Here is an 18,028-nt window from a genome sequence, read left to right as displayed (position 1 = left end):
ACATGAGCTTTTCTTGGGGTGAACTATATTTGAATTATAGAAGCAAGTAAGTGGCGATGGTAGCAGGGGGACACTCTGGGCACAGTACTGCCCTTGGGGGTGCAGGATGCTGAACTGGCCTCCAAGGGGTCCAGCACGGGACCGGGGAGCAGGTCTGGGATGTGGACATCTTTAAAGCAGGGGAAGGGAGGACAGAAGGTAGAGGTAGGTCTTCTTTCATAATCCATCCGGAAGTGTTGAGGGGAGAATGGCTCACCCAGGATAGCCACATGCAGATTTAGATGCGTTATCTCCAAAGGCCAGTGCGTGCTCTCTCTTGGTGAGAGAGAATGGAAACCGTGACACCTGGACAGCCCAAAGGGAATCATCCCCTCCGCATAGCCTCTTCTAAATTCCCCTTCCCGGTCTCCCCCTTTTAACACTAAAACTGACCTTGATAGTTTTATTTTATATGATAGATATGTAATAAGGAAAATCATAGGGGAAGAGAGGCGTCAGGAGCCAGGGAGCCTGGGGGTGTCTGGATTCTCTTGCCTTTGTCTTCATTGCTATCATTGTCTCGGGCCAGTTAAAACAGGAGAGGAATCTGCTGGACACTGTGAAAGTGGGGGACCTTTCTGGAGCATTAGTGAAGAATCTTTGATGATTCAAGGTCATTTGTTCCCCAGGAACAGGCCTTTTCACAGACAAAGAGGAGATTTCCTGGGGATTTTACATAATACATTGGTCCCTTCTACACACAAATCACGGTAAGCCTTCTGGCTCTTTCTTACTTCTTACTACCATGTTCATTGTCAAATATGTTACAGGTTAGCATTAACCATTTTAATATCATCTAAGGACTTACAGCTATTTTCACGAGTCAAATAAACAATCACAGAAAAATAAGTGCTAGATTGCACACCATCTCTATAAGTACTATGTAGAAATTGGGTTACTCAGGATACAAAAAATATGTGTGTTCATATGTATGTCCATGTGTGTGCAAAATAGACCTATTTTATGCTCCAGGAAGACCCTGAGATGTGAGGATTTTATGTGGGATTTCAACACTTTCATGTCTTGCCTTAAAAGCTATATAGTTTGATCATCTGTGTGTATGTGATACCGAATGCACCCAAACCCCTCTCACTAAAAGCTTCAGAGTGTAGCTGTCTTCATTTGGTTTTATAATACAGAGGCACAGAAGCCTCTGTGATATCAAATTCCAGAATTATTTGCAAATTTCAGAATATGCTTGAATTTTGCCTTCTTAAATATATGCAGTTAGGAAACAATATGAAAAACCCACTTAATCATGATGAGATTAAAGGATTTTTAAAAGCTGAGTTGCAGCCACATTTACATTCCCCGATAATTTCTTAATTTTCTTTTAAATCACCTTTCATCTTCATAAAATGAACTGTAAAAATCCTTCTGAATTCCATAATGTGCCAAGAAAAATGGGGGAAAATTAAGGAGGCCCCTACCTTTTAATCATTCTGTTCATAAAGTGCTTTACTGCATGCCAGAAAAAAAAATGGAGGCTCTGGTGTCTGAGGTATTCTGTGCCATAAACTCCCATAATAGAAACAGATGGTGGAACTGCCTTGGAAGTGAAGAAACCAGTGTACACGCAGCTCACCCTAACATATGAAGAGATTCAGGGCTGACACATGAAGGAATGCTTTTGGCCCGGGGCCAGCGGTACACTCTAATTCAGCCGCGAGTGCTCAAGCTTGAGATGGGAGACCCACAATTTCAGGATCTGGAACACCAGGAACTCCAGGATTTAGAACTCTCTGGAAGGTTTTCTGGGCTCTTTCTGTCCCGCCGTGGAGGCCCATATTGGTAGGGTTTCAGGTGACAGTGAGCTCCAGCGGAAAGCCCATTCTGGCTTTTATAAATGGTTCATAAAAACAATAGTGGAGACTTGCCAGCTTTGCTGGAGCTTCCTTTCGCTAAGTTAGGATTCGCTTTTTACCTAGAGCTGCCACCAGTGGCTGCTGAAAGAAGGGAAAATCTTCCATATAAAAAGGCCTCCATGAAAGTGATCTTCCATCAGAGGGCGGGGTGGGGTGGGGTGGGGGACACTAGGGGCCAGCCCTATCTGGAACCCTGGTTGACTGGATGACAGAGGGCACACAAAGAAACCATTCTTGAGTATTGTATTTACCCAAGTAAAGCCTAACGGGATTTCCATGTCAAACCTCAGTGGCATTACTACACATTTTCTGACTTGCTATATACAAATGCTGTTACAAACAGACCCTAAAATGTAATAACATAAACACAATAGAATTTCATTTGCTATGTGCATAGTAGTCTAGAGTATCCAGACTGGGGGTGATCACCTCCATGTATCCATGTGGGGGCCCAGGCTCTGTGCACCTTCTGGTTCCATCATGTGTTGGGGTCATATCACTTTCTGCATCATCTGCCTGATGGGAGGGGATAGAATATAGAGAAGAAAGCAAGAGCTGGACCACACTGATATTGCCCTGAAAGGCCTTCTGGGCCATAACTGTGCTGTAGCTAGGAGACACTATACCAGGTGGGTGTTAGGAGAGGGACTATAGAGACACAGGAGCCGATCGCTTGGCTAAGGCTGACCAGAGGCTGATTTGGGTCTGAAGCTTAAAGAGTTTTGGGGGGCAATCTTAGCAAAACAGTCCAAAACTTTGAAGGCAAAATTTCTAAGGTTCCTCCCTAGCATGAGCCTAGGTGGGTGGGCTGGAGGGTTCCCAAGAGACTGGAGCTTCATTAGAATCCTGCGTGCTTTGAGAGCTGGGGGTGGGGAAGCTCATTTGGGAATCTGGGTGTTGTACACCTGCCAGTTAGTGTGGCTGGTGACAGGAAGTAGGAGAGGAATCTTTGCAGCTGAAAGCCTTTCTTAGAGCCCTGATGGAGGAAAGGAGATCCTTCCAGAAAAGAGGTCCCTCCTGCCCAGTAGCGGGCCAAAGGCTGACAGAAATGCCTGACCCCATCAGAGCTGACTTCACACCTGTACCTGTGGAAGGAAAGAGGAGAGTCGCTGGTATTTGCACTCCACCTGCCAACTTTCTCTGACTGTCCATTCCCTACCCTTCACCCCTTCTGTCCAGAGACACAAGCCTTCCCTTCAAGGGGATCGATAGCTGGCTTCTGCTCTGGCTCATGACTTCCACGAGACTGTGGATTTTCAAGGGCAAGCGATGTCTTCCTGGAGGGTCTCCTGACTGCACCCCGCTCCCCATCCCTGGAACAATGTGAGAACATTCCTGGGTACAGTCAATGTTGGGGAGAAGGCTAGTCAAATGTGTGCATGAATGAACAGATGGAAGTCTTTAGTAGGTTCTTATTTAGTGGGAAGACCAGGCCCCATCTCATAGCCTGTCCTGTGTTCAGCTTCTCCTCCTGGTGGGTCTTTCATTCTGATCAATTGCAAGCCCTCTGTGAACAAGCTGAGTGTGTGGCTTATTATTGTTGACACCTGAGGGCCTGTCAGAGGGATGAACATCCAGAACGGCCAGAGCAGGGCTGGCCACCTGACCTGCTGGCAATTTGCTGGCAGTGGAAAGGCGCAGACCTTCTGTACACAAGGAAAAGGTGGGTTACCTCAGGTACACAGGAGGTGGCTTTGGCTATCATGAGAAGGCAAATCCTTGGAAGACCATAGTGTGCCCAGCTGCCTCCATGCACGCCAGGCAGGGGTAAGTAGGAGCCATCCGCTACTATGTTTCTGCTCTTCTTGTCTTCCACTCAGATCCGTCTTCCCAAAAACTCATTGAGGTCCTTTGAGGATCCCCAGGACTTTCTGGGTGCTCCCTTTTTCCCACCTCATAGGATTAAGAGTGAAGGTTCAGGGGCCAAGCAGGCTCAGAGTGTTGGGGCTCTAGGACCTCAAAGAGCTGTTTCCTAACTGGTTCTCCAAGCCCCTAAACAGATGGGTTCCCTGAGGAGGCCTGCTCTGTGTCTCAGGGAAGGAAATACCCTGGACTTGTTGAATTCCAGTGAGAATGTTGCCGGCGTTGATTTGCGGTTTGACAGTCAAAAATAATCCAAGCATTGCTTTGCATGTGATTTATACAAGTGTCTTAATTGGCATCTTGATTATATGATTGCGTGAAGTGCTGTTTTCAAGAAGGTGTATCTCTAAATAGAAAAAAGAAGAAAGATACAGCTGTGAAGTGCATGTGAGGCTTGCTGGAATCTATGCCTTCACCCTGCTTTTTTTTTTTTTTTTTCTTTTTTTTTTTTTGTACCAACACCACATTTTCCGGTTTCTGCCCCTACGCTGGACCTTTAGTGGGAAACATTCCCCCAAATTACATAAATCTTTCCTGCAGACGTGGCGCTTGGTCTGCAGTTTCTCTCTGGGATCGGCTGCTTTTTTTCTCTGCTGCACAAACTCGGAGATGTGGTCTCTCCTAGCCTGATTACAGCTAATTATTTTAGAAATACATTTAAAGGCAAGTTATCTTTACTTTATAGCTAATCCAATGGAGAAGATCTAAGGAAAACCTGAAAATCATAAAACGTTCCAGAACATTATATTTTATGCAGTCCAGAATGTGACACATGGGGTCTTTAATAATTCACTGCTTGTTAACATTAAACAACTGTTAACATGCTCAAATAATTAGTTATGCTTGCTTGACATGTTTGCATCTTTAATAATTGATGCATTTATCTTAATTACTAACAGTATTATGGTGGTAATATGCATCTTTTTTCTATCTTAAAATTTTAACAAAAACTGACTTTTTGCCAAAAATGATTATGCTCTAAGTTTTAATTACTCATTGTAATTAAATTGCAAGCTGCAGTATTTTACTAAAATATCTTTCACAAAAATATTTAATGGAAAAGAGGTGATTTGTTGTTTATGGAGCCAAGTTAGTAAATATTTCATAAGTTTGATATTACCCTTTCGGAGTGGATATAAAATAACATTGCTTTCAAGATATGAGTCAATTTAAAAGTCTTTCATAGCTGAGAATTTTTCTACCATTTTTACCCAAAATGTCATTTCCCCTCTCTACCTCACTCTTTGTGTGAGAGAAAGATTTCTTTGACCAGCCAGGCAAATGTGGGTCTCAAGCTCTGTTACAAGGGCTAGTTTTGACTGGAAATCACCGGAGGAGCGGTGTCCACACTCTTCCTCTCTCTCTGCTCCCCAGCTCTTTTTGATCATGTGAGTGGACACTGAAGAATGGCACTGGGGTGAGCTTTTTACTAAAATTCTCCCATATGAAGAGGCAAACACGTCTTCCATTGTCCAACTTCTGGTAAGGTGTGCACATGCCATTGGAAGGTGAGAGTGGAAGGTGAGCAATTGACTCAGGAATATTCACTGCTGTGTAGAACACCAGCCCTAGGAAACACCTGGAAGATGCCGAGAAGCAACCTTCTCATTACCAAGGGGGAAACTGAAGCTCAAAGCCCTGTGGGTCAATGTTGCAGTGTGAATGTTTAGGAAAGAGTTATATTCAGATGGCATGTTCAGAGCTCTATGTAGCACAATTGGGCACTTTACTTTTAAATTATATGGTATCCTGCAGGATTCATCACTGCCCATGCCCTAGGCAAAACCCTGCCATTACAGCTGCCTAATTCCAAGGTAGACAGAGTTATGGGCCAAGATCTTGACATCCCTTAGCTTTCTAGGCATCTTAATGGATTCTCATTCTTTTTTCCCCCTCAGAGCCTCTGCAGTGAGCTACATTCCCAGCCTCTTTTTATTTTTATTTTGAGTCAGGGTCTTGCTAAATTGCTAAATTGCCCAGGCTGGGTTCTAAATAGCAATCCTCCTGCCTCAGCCTTCCAGAGTACTGGGAATTACAGGTGTGTGCCATTAGGCCCACCTGGATTCTCATTCTTCCAGGCTCTATTTTCCCTTTCCTGAGGCTCATCGGAGGTGGAAGCTTCAAGAATTACAAGTCGGTGGGATTGGGAGAAGACCCAACATGTTTCACTACTTGAGTGGCCACTGCTGTAAATCATTAGAGGTTTTCAAGATGCAAATTATGCAATTATGAGCTCTTTGGAAATGACTAACAGACCCCTAGTAAATCTGAGCACCAGTAGAGGGGGTCTGGCCAGCTGAGGACCCGGATGTCCTCCCACACAGGTCTGCATCTTGAACACATGAAATCTTTGCTTCCTCAGTGAAATAGCTTGACTATTAGAGACCTAAGAAGGCACCAGGGTCACAAGATATCTAGCATGGGGAGGGCCATTTCTTTACCTTGCCATCTAATTCAATAGCACTCAGATCAGTTAAGACATGGAAACTCATTGTTTTAGTAAGTGTGAAGAGCTGCTGAGAGGATGTAGTGTAATATGGCTCCCTTTGCAGTACAGCAATTTCATCAAGACACTGGTTCTATTTTGCCAACCCACCACCCTAAGAATCTGCTTAATCACAAGCCCGGACCTCTTGGTCACACAATGGCTGCAGCTGCTTAGCCACCACATTCAGACACGGCATCCCAAAGAGAAAAGCTGGAGCCATCTCTTTCTGTGTCTTCTTAGAGGTCCTGGCAGATTGCAACCCATGTGTCCTTGTCAGTGGGTGTCAGCTGCTTTCTGAACCCACATGAAATGAAATGCATAGGCTTGGCTGACATTTGCCACACCACGGTGGCCTTGGTGATGGAGAGACCACTACTGTAGCCCATATCTGCTCCCACGTCAGTCCGCTGTCACTCAGTTGTCAGGTCTTAAGCACATTGTCCATGCCCGGTACAGTGTGAGGCAGTTCAGGGTGCATAAAATAAATGGATATGGGCTCTGACCTAAGAAAGCTTCAGATAATTGGGAAATGAGACATGTTCAACGCAAAAAAGAAACCACAACTCAATGGCAGCCAAGTTCAATTGTTCAGAAGAATAGCTAGCAAATGCTTGGCTCAGCACAATTCAAGAGACGTTTCCTAAACACTTTCTATGTGCAGAAGTATAGTTAAGGTGCTACTTAGAAGAGGAAAGAACATAAAAATGCATTCTTGCTGTTAAAGAGCCTAGTTAAGGACCCCAGATATGCATTCAAGGGCTTGCCTTTGTCTTTCCCTTACCCCAGAGAGAGGTGCAGATGGGCCTTGGCTAGAGTAAAGAAGTATTTATGAAGAGTAATTTCAAAGCTTCTACTGGGCCTTTGCATAGCTAAGAGAGTAGCCATTAAGACGTGTCTGTCATTTGAGAAAGCTTTTCACTCTAAGTAACAGAGAACCAGATTAACTGTGTCTTAAACATCAAGGACATTTATTGTTAAGATGTCTCCAGCCTAGGAGTCAGCTCCACAATGTAATCAAGGTTTCAGAATGTTTCTAGCTACCTGTGCTTTTACCTGTAGCTTGCTAGGTTTTCCTCTGTATATTTTTTGCCTTATGGTGACAAGACGACCATGAAAACTCCACGTATCAAGCTGTGCTCAAAGCAGGAAGGAGAAAGGTGCCCAGCTGGCATACTTCCCCCTTGACCTGTCCTTTTTATCAGGGAGAAAAATATCTTAGAAGCCTATCAGAAAATCTCTTTTATGTCTGAACTGGGCCTCATGGAGATTCCTATGTGCAAAGGTGGCCAGAAATCAACAGTGAGGATTAAAAGGGGGCAAAAAGCTTTAGGGTTTGCCAACCAATAGTCCCTACCACAGAGGCACGGCTCTCATATCTGCCCTTTTCCCTGTTACTGGTGTGATGATCAGAGGGGGCACAAAGTGATAGTAGAAAAATTGAGGAAGAGTCCCTCCCTGCCATTAAAGGTCTTATGAGTTATTAATTCACTCTAGTGATTTATCCGCAAATTACCAAGCAGTTAGGTCAATATCTCTTTTTTTCCTGAGATTAAAAACACTATCTTGAGAAAGGATTGGGTATTGGCTAGTTGTGGTGTGTCTGTGTGTGTGTGTGTGTGTGTGTGTGTGTGTTTGTGTGTGTGCACATGTGTGTGTTTTCTTTGGCTATGGCAAGCAGAATCACCTAAATGACATCTAGGATTTGGAGGAAAATTTATTTTACATCAGTAGGCACTGATTGGGTTCATTACCAAAATATCAGACCCTGATCTATGGTGGTCTAGGGTTTATATGGGATAAGCAAGCAGGAAGTACAGAGGCAGAGAATACTTGTCTTTGATTGGTTCTTACAGTATGCATCATCGTTACCAGCAGTTTCTAGAAGACAGAAGCAACCAGAACTGGAACAGGAACTGTTACCTGGGCAACTGAAGTATACTGGCTGGGCTGGGGCGGGGGTAGGGGGACATTTTCTGCTACAATTAACCCATGGGAAATTGGAGAGTAAGCTTCATTTTGTTTTGGTGGTAAGGGGCTTGAACCCATGGCCTTTGCACTGAGCTACATCTCCTTCCCTTTTCAAGTCTCTTTTTTTCTTTTTTCATGTTGAGTCAGGATCTCACTAAGTTGCTAAGTTGCCCAGGCTGAGCTCAAACTTACGATCCTCCCACCTCAGCCTCCCAGAGTGCTGGGATTACAGGCATGCACCACCAAGCCCCAGTAATTTAATTGGAAGAAATTAAACAAAGCAATATACAAGTAAGAGACTCTCCCCCTCTTCCTCTGCTTCTCCCTGTCTCTCCCCCTTGTGGAAGTTCACCATTTGAGTCTGTAATTGAATCGACAGTGGGCTGATTAGCAGGAGAAAAGGCATGAAAATGTACTACAAGCTTGAGGACATCACAGGAAGTTGAGGACCCAGTAACCCAGTGCACTTAGAAGCTTATGTAGCTTCTTCATGGGGGAGCAGAGAGAGGACTACAGGCAACAGAGGGAGAATAAACTAATTTTAGGGAGATGGATGGGCCTGAACAGCAAGCAGTGGCCTAGGACAGAGTTCATTTGTGGTCTGGGTTGGCCTCAACTCTGGGCTCTTCCTTTGTCTTCTGGAGTTTGTCTTCTGGAGACAGAAGGAGAGATAGGGGAACAACAGAGAAAGCCATGGCCTGTGTGTCAGAAGAGAAAGGGCTAGAGACGGGGGTGGGATGAACAGAGACCAGAGAGACCTTGATTCTCCCAAGTTCCAAGCACTCAGCATGCTCAAGTGCCATCCTTTGGGGTCTCATTTTCTGAGCCCCAACACCAAGAAATACCACAAACACCCACAATTCCCAGTTCCAGAGAACTTCACATGGATGTATCAGTGTGCCTAACCCTGTGCTGTTTCCCAGCTCCATCCCTGCAAGCTGCAAGCCTATGGGTGAGTGTATGAACCCAGGAAGGAGTGAGTTATGGGGAGCCCTTGGGTTCTTTTGCGACATACATCAGGCAGAGCCCAACCTTGCCCAACCAGGTAGGCTATGGGGTGTGGCCTGGGAAGGAGGCTGATACTCAGGTAGAAGATCCTAGATTAGAATATCTAATGCAACCTTCATCAAGTGCAAACTTTGTTTTTCTGTTTTTCAGTACTGGGGATTAAATCTAGAACCTTCTTCAGAGCTACATTTCAAATCCTTAAAAAAAATTTTTTTGAGATAGGGTCTTGCTAGGCTGCTAAATCAACCAGGTTAGGCTTGAACTTGTGAGCTTCTTAGAGTGATGAGATTACAGGCATGTACCACCATGTCCAGTTTAAACTCCCTAAGTCAACATTAAAGTCCCTAGAAGACCTGGCTTCCCCAACTCTCAGTCCTGCCACTCTCAGCCAAGGGTAACAGCCCTCATCTCCCTGCTGCTCCTCCCGTCCCTGTGTACCTCCCTCCATGCCTCCTGCTTTTACACCTGTCCCTTCCTATGTCCACAGATCTCCTACTCCACATGAAGCCAGAATTCTGCTCCTCTCACCCAGCATACAGGGCCTAATGGAATCACTCGCTCAGCATCGTCCCAGCAGCCTGGTTCCAACTTCCTTTCCCACAAGTCTGCCCCTGTTTGACTGCATGAGTAGACCTGTTTCCTGCATTCCATGTCTGGGAAAGTGTGAACTGCTGTACAGCTCCCAGGGACAGATGTGCCTTTGTCACAGTGGGGTGAGGGTATAGAGGGAATGGGAGCAAGGGTGCTGTCCTAGACTGCTAGAGTTTGATTCTTGGCCCTGCCACTTCTTAGCTGTGCAACCTTGGACAAGTTATTGAACCTCTCTGTTGTCACATTATTTCATCCATAAAATGTGGACAACAATAGTATTTACTTTATGAAATGGCTGAAATCTTATTACTTCCACATGTGTGCTTTCAACCAACTGCAGAAATAAATATTCCAACACAACCTGCATCTGTACTGAGTAGATACCGATTATTTTGTCATTATTTCCTAAACAATACAATTTGATAACCAGTAATAACACTGACATTGTATTAGGTCTAGGAAGACGCCAGCCATAGTGGTACATACCTGTAATCCCAGTACTCTTGGAGGCTAGGCAGGAGGATTGCAAGTTCAAGCTCAACCTGGATAATTTAGCAAGACTATGTCTCAAAATAAAAAATGAAAGGAGTGGGGCTAGGGATGTAGCTCAGTGAGAAGGCCCTGGGCTCAATTCCCAGTAACAGACACAAAATTTCTCCTAGGTGTGGGATTGTATGTTAGTAGAGCATTAATTGAGCATATACAAAGCCATGGGTTCCACCCCAGCACCCTACAAGAAAGAAACAAAGAATATCCCAGGTGAGTGCAGAAGGACTTCAGGAGGGAGTCTCTGCTTACCACAAAGCAGGCCTGGGCAAAGCAAGGAGAGGGAAGGAAGGGCGGCCCCCACCTCTCTTCCAGCCACCTACATGGAGGTTGCCCAGAAATGTTTTCCAAGCCGAGGATGTGTTCAGGGACTTCGTAAGGAAGCACTATCCTTCCCAGGAACTGCTAAGGGAATAAGAGAAGAATGAGGATGAAGAAGAAGCCAAGCAATGGTCTCTCAAGGGGTAGCTGATCCTGCAGGGGCGCAGTACCCTGTTAGTTACAGCTCAGAGTCTTTCCAGCCCAGGCAAAGGCACTGTGGTCCTCACATCTGTTGGTCCTGGGTTAAAGATGTCACCCCCTTCACCCTGTGGGGGAGGTGTGAACGTTCTTCAGCATTTCATACTCCAAAGGGATACAGCGGGCAGGGCTCCAGCTTCCCAGGACAGTCCTCCAAGATGAGCTGTTGCTACTGGTTGGAAGGGAAGGCAAACTCAAGTCAGGGGCACAAGGGAGATGATATAATGGGATCCCCAGGAAGATTTGGGCTGAGCAGTGAAGTGGTACCTTTGTGGAAAATGAAGCTGAAACTGGGGAGAGAGGACCCTGGGTCAGAGAGATGGCTTGGAGCCAGAGGGTACCTCTTACTCCCCCTTGCTGGGCCCTAATCCCAGGAACCTGTGGAGAAGGGGCGGGAGGCAGCTGGGGAGGGAAGGTGAAGGCAGAGCGAAAACAAGTCTGGGCCCCCGCAGAGCACTTTTCCACGGATGTGTTTTTCTTTCCGACTTTATAGTTAATTTATTTATCGGACCACTCGGGAAGGGAAGAAAAGTACCATTTTATGAGTCCAGGACAAAATCAAAAACAATAGCACATTTAGGTGCCTTAATTTTTCTGTTTCCAGAGATTTATTTCATTTTATTATATTTGACAGCAGTCAACAAACAACAAATAAGTGGCCGAGTGTTAGCTCTCTCAGCACATAATGGTTTGTATTCTCCGTGCACAAGGCAGAGATTTTTTACTGCATATATCATTTAGAACCTGCCGCATTGAACCCAAAAAGTGGCATTCATAACTTCATTCTTCTGGCACAAACCAGAAGCACAATCTTGTCCACAGCGCTAAGGACAGCCACACATGAGGGCCTGACTCCCATCGGGAAGAGAGAGCTAGAAGCTTAGTGGGTGTGCAGACTTGGCAGTAGTTTCAGGCCTTGGGCTGGTGAGGTGTGTGTGCAGGTGAGATGAGGAGTGTTATGCACATGTGCAAGTGTGAGGCATGATTGTGCGCCTGGGTGTTTATGGGTGTCGTAGCCAGCAAAATGCATGGTGCAATTACTGTTCGTGGTAGGCACATGAGATAATATATGCTTGGGAGTCCTTATTTTTGGGTGAGCCCAAGTACCCTAAATCTGCAAAATGTAAAACAATGTTGAATGAGAGTTTTGGCCTTAAGGAAGCAGGCACTGGAATCATCCTTTAGATGACCGTTAGGTTTTCTGATTGTCAGCCTGGAAGTTTTATGGATGCCATAACTATGTTCAGATTTTAATTCTTCCTTTTTGGGTGCCTATACCAGCACATGCTGGATTCCAGTCCCCTAGATAGCTCAGTAAGTTCCCAGGATGCTGGCATTTTTCATGGGTTCTGCGCCTGCCGATCCTTGCTGCTGTTGTTGCTTGGATCCATCTAGATGTTGTTTACTCTGCCCATCAATTGCACTCAATTGAAGCTCAGAGGCCATTCACCTTGTAAAGCTAGCCCTGTGCTGGTCCCCAAGCAGGAGAGGGATGGCTTCTTCGTCCATCACCTGCAATACCACTGAGACCAGGCAGTAACATTTGGCAAGACTTTATTGAAGACTTGAGGATAGTGTGAGGAAATGAAGCCCTACCATGGCCAGTAGAGTTGGTTAACCCTCAGGGCACAGGTCCAACCTCAGTCTTGCAGGGTGTCCCAAACAGCTGGCAACTGCCTATGAGCGTGTCAGTGGCTGGTTTATCCCTGGAAACAGCACATCCATATATGTTATTTCATTTCCTTAGAGTCCAGATGCAGCCTGCAAAGAGAAGGAAGTGGCTGTAGTAATCCTCAAAAACTACCCCGAGGTCAAGCCAGTCCTGTAAGTTTCTGTTTCTTAGGCTATAATGGTTAACCATGTAGGAGTCCAGTTCTTTCAGGGGAAACTGGTCTACCCTGCTACCTCTTTAGTGATGACTATAAAAGAACAGTCATTTTGACAGTCATTTTGTGCTTTCTTTGACTGACATTTTCCACACTGAGGCATCAATAATGCACAGTAAGCTCATCGTCACCCCTTGTGGCCAAGTTGGAGGGCAGCTTCTTTGGCCATTCAGGATACTCAGGTGTGTCCCATCAGTGACTGCTTCTTCTAAACATTCAGTCCTTTACAGGTCCTTTCCTGCCTTAATCCAAGAGTATAAAAGCTACACTCTCCAGGGCAACAAGATAACTCAAGAGCCACCAATTTACTTCTGATAAACCAGCTCTGAGTTCCTGATTACCTGGCAGTGGGAACTTTGGCTTTTCCACAGGACACTGGGGGAGTCAATGCTTTGCATTCCTGTCCTGCAGGACTATTCAGGTAGCTTCGATTGAAGGAAGACACAGTCTTCTCCAGAGGTGTGTTCAAATTTCCTCCTTTCTAGAGAAAGAAAACTTCAGCAAACATTGAGAAAGCAGTTTCCTCAATGTTTTTTCTTCCCATTGAAGTTAAAACAAACCTTATGCATCTCATCCCAGAAACCAGGGGATGGTTGCAATGATTTCACCAGGGATTCAATCTGCAAAGGCATTGAGCAGCCATCATGTGTCTAACACTGCGCTTGACCCTTGGGGCTACAGAGGTGAACAGGGCACAGTCCCAGGCTATGGAGAGCTCACTGAGCCGAGAAGAATGCAGACGTGTCCTCCAAGAAACCCCCTCCAAGAGCGGCCATGACAAATGCCAGATCCAAGGAAGTGACAAGGAAAGGGGAGGCAGAAATGAACAGGTAGTTCTGTTTGTCGTCATTCTTATTTATGACTCTCTACTTTAGGGGAAAGAAGTGCCACCCAAGCTGGCCTGCTCACATCTAAACACAGGCCATGAGGATCCCTGAGTCTGGTGGGGAGTGCAAAGGATTCTGCACACTGACTCCATTTTTTGTTTGAAAGCTAACACAGAGAAATGGCCAGGACCTGGAGACACTAGACTCCTTTCTGCTCTGTGTCTTACCCCCAGAAGTCAGGCAACGAGGATGACAGAGCCACTCACCAGCCTTTGCTTCCTGCGGGCCCTTCTACCGACAGCAGGCACACAGACTGGCCACCAGCACTTTCAAGCCGGCCTGAGACTTCTTGAGGGCCCTGTATTCTGGAGAACTCCTGAGTCTCCACATCTGACATGGCCTCAGAAGCTTCTGGATGATGACCCAGCATGCACAGGGGTCTCAGGCAGCATGCAGTAGTCTCTTCCCAGGCACCGTCATGATCTCTGTGTATTCTGGCTTTTGTGAAGACGAGAGAGAGACCAGCCACAGATTGCTCTGAAACCTATGTGGTGGCATCTGCTCTGCTGCAGGGAGTCAGCAACCCCAGGAGGGTGTAGGAGCCTCTGACCTGACTTATCAGAGGGAGACATGGCAAAGGAATGAATTCTTGTTTTTTTCCTTCTGCTTTGCATTGAAACCAAGTGAACAGAGTCCCTCAGCCCAGGATCCTCCTTGTTGGAGCCTGAAAGCAAGAGATACAGAAGGAACACTGAGGGCTGGGATATGACTGACTGAGAGATCGGGCCCAGCCCAGGGTCAGGCTGGAGGTCAGGCCCGGGCTGACGCTGCCACAACCCAATCTTGGTCTGGCCTCCTGAGGCTTCACTCAGAGGGAGAAAGGCTATGCTCTGAGAGTCACAGCACAGATGAGCCAGGCTTCAGAGAAAGGCTATAGGCCCCAGGATTCCAACAGAGAAGATGAGAGTGGTTGAGGCCTTTATTCCCAGCTCTCTTGGTCCCAAAGAGCCCAGGCGAAACGGCACAGTAAGGTGAGGAGCTGGGACATCACCAAGCTTCTTTAGGTGCCACTATGTCAGGGATGGGCCTCAAGTAGGGTTCACAGAGGGAGCATTTCCTGTGTTGGGGCACTTGGGATATTCAGAGAAGTTTCACACCAGGATTAGTAACTGTCCCTGGGTCCTACACCTCCCCCTGGATCCTCCCTGAGAAGTAGACCAGCAAGGGGAAAGCCCAACAGGGAAGGAAGAGCTGCATTCTTCCCTTCTCAGGAGTATCTGAAGCCTGAGGTCTTTGTGGTGGGGAGGATGTCAGGTTCTCCATGAATCTCAGCCATAAGAACCTGGGCAGGGCCCCAGATTTCTGGCCCGTATCAAGAAGGATGCTGCGAGCCCCAAAGGTGAGGCCTCCCAGGAAGAAAACGTCTGACCTGTCAAGAAGGATTCTAGAGGTTTTGCCTGAGGTCTGGGCTTTCAGACCTGTATGTGGGACTGGCAATTCTAAAGCCCAGACACTGAAGATGTAACTTTAATAGTCTCCACTAATTCATGGTCTTCCTTTATGCACTTAAAAAAGAGAACCTTCCTTCTCATGACACCTCCATTTATTCAGAATTAGCATGTAAAACCCTAAATTAGGTATTCCGCACTTGGGCTCTGACAGAACCATTACTTTTTATGCTGAGAGAGTTGAGTTAATTTTAAATTATTGAGGCCCAGCACCTGAGTGAAATGAACATCTTCAAACAGATCGGGCATCTGTGGGCTCCACTAATGCAGAAACACAAACTGGATTAAAATCCATTTCTCCTCGGCTGGCCAGATGCATATATACAACAGACCCAGAGAGAGGCCTGGCATCGCTGTTAATTTTGCCAGAGTGGATTTTGGGCAGGAAGAGGCCAGGCTCTGCCCTGCAGTAAGGAGAAGTCTGAGCTACAGGTGCCAGCTGCCAGTGATAGAGTGGAAACTTTTGCATTACTGAGCCCCTATTCTCTGCCTGCCCAAGTGCCCAGCACTGAGACCATGTTCTCAAGGAGTCCTTAGTAGCAGAAATGCTGATAGGGAAAAAGGAGCCAGGCATGTCCGACTCTCCCTGTTCTCAGCATGCACCCTCTCTCCATCACCTGCCTGCCTGCAGTGCAGGAGCCCCTGCCCACCAGCTTCCGGGATTGCTGAGGCTGCCTTAACACTGTGAGTGGCCAGTGCCCTTTAAAAGGTGGGTGCTGCATGATCTCTCTTATTTTCTCAAACACCTACAACCCTCCCCATCACCTCTGGGTGGCCTCAAGTCCCTCTTACTAGGTTGCTTTAAGATACAACTTTCAACCATCGGACAGAAATTGGCAAAATAGTACTGGCCAACAAGAATTGGGCAGGCAGCTTCCTCTACTCCTTCCAAACCCGCTCCCAGGCGCTGGAAAGCTTGAGTCACAAGCCAGCAGGTCACAGAGCTGCCTCTCTCAGGCAGTCCGTGTTCCCTGAGGATACCAGCTCTGCTCAGGCATCTGTGTTCCCAGGGGGGCCTGCTCTTCACCTGCTGCCCCGTTTCCCCCAGGAAACTCGTTCTCCTTTGTTATTCCTTCACCGCACATATCTCCAGAGTAGCAACCTTCCCACATACCTGGCTACACTGTCCCCAGTGCCACTGAACCCGGCACATGTAACCACTCCAACCAGAGCCGAAACAGTTTGGAATTGGTGGATGAGCACGTCTTTGACATAAATTGTTAATTTTAATGGCTGTGAAAGTTAGAGCTGCTCTCCAATATAAAAAAAAATATGTTGTGTCTGTCATTTGGGACTATCAATATGTCATTGGCAGCTTGATTTTAGGTCATTTTAATGTCTTCTGTGGTCCCTATATCAGGGATGGCGAACTCTTTGGAGCTTTCAGTGACAGCAAACACTGCTGTGGCACACGTGCCATAGGTTTGCTACCAATGCACTACAGCTCCTGTCAGAGTGGAGAGGTCAGAGTCTGGGAACTTATGCCGTGGTAGGGATGGCTGTCATGCTCTGTGAACTGGGGAGTTCTGAGGAAAGAGACTGGGGCTGTCACCTGCTTTGGAGGGTAGGAAAGTCCAACTCAGGGCCTGTGGGGACAGCAGAGTCATGAACTAGGATCAGCATTCAGCAGATTGCCTGGAGCTGTGTGGAGCCTCGTAGGAGCCTAACTTGATCAACTTTCAGCCTAAGCTTGAACTAAATCCAATAGAGATTGGCTTGGAGCAGAGAGACAGCTGGCTGCCTGGGCCCTGTGCAGTGCAGAACCTTGGGAGTGGCACACCAGAAACCTTGGGAGGCACAGCCCAGCTTCTCCCTGCTATAAAATGCAAAATTGACTGGCTACATGCTGCAGAAGACTCTTGGGCGTCTCTACTCCTGACCTCGATAACAGCAAGAAACCACGTTTCCCACTGCCCCTATCCCAGGACGACCACAGCCCAGCTCGGCAGATTCCAAAGGCCTTCTGGCCATGCGTGCTGCAAAGCACTCACATTCATCTGCCGGGAAACAGGCGGCATGGCACTGAGGAGTGTCGTGTTCAGTTTTAAAATGCCACAAATAACAGATTTATAGATTTTTCTAAATACATTATTTTAGCTTGACAGCATTAATCATTCATGCTTCCTTCTTTCATTTTTCTACCTGCAATGGATTATTGAAACAGAAAATAACAACGAGAAAGGCTAGCAGCAGTATCAAAATGTCAAGTTTGTACTTACAGTTGTATGGGCCCAGACAGGGTCAAGAGCCCCAATTATTTGTGTATGTACACAGTGGTACGACACGAAAGGTTATGTCACCTGCAGCTATTTTCTTGCAGATTTAAATAGGACTGATATTCAGCTGTACAGTGAGCTGCTGACATGGAACAGAGAATTGTAAAATACTGCAAACTCTAGTGTCAGAACCTGAAATATGAATTGGGTGATTGCAAGGTATAGCTGTGGGCCGCCCTGCACGTCATGGTGCAAATCCACTCAATTACTTTGGGTTATTCCTGACTTGTTTTTTTTTTTTTCATTTACGCATAAAGCAAGAGTGAAATCACAGGGCCAGGCTTGGGGTACAAAGTCAGGCCTCTCTACCTCCCAATATACTTTCTTGAGCTCAAGAGAGAGCACACCAAGCAAACCTGACCAGCCAAAGAAGGACACATCAATATGTGTGACTCTGCAGAAGTGTCCCTGGGGCCCCTTGGCTGGTTAAGTTATGTGGATTTGATAAGGCAGGCTTGTGTGCATTTTCTCTAAATTATTGTTCTTTAGAATAAAGCCATTGCATGGAAAAATCTGCAGGAACAATTTGCCATTTGGTCAATAAATGCAGAGTTGAACTGTTTTTTTTTTTTTTCCTAGTGAATCACAACTCTGCGTCTTATAAGTATTCCACGAGTATCTGTGGTCAATACATGAATGAAACT

The sequence above is a fragment of the Chinchilla lanigera genome, unplaced genomic scaffold (genome assembly GCF_000276665.1).
Source record: "Chinchilla lanigera isolate Chin_1 unplaced genomic scaffold, ChiLan1.0 scaffold00067, whole genome shotgun sequence".
Taxonomy (NCBI): domain Eukaryota; kingdom Metazoa; phylum Chordata; class Mammalia; order Rodentia; family Chinchillidae; genus Chinchilla; species Chinchilla lanigera.
Note: the sequence above shows the minus strand (reverse complement) of the source record.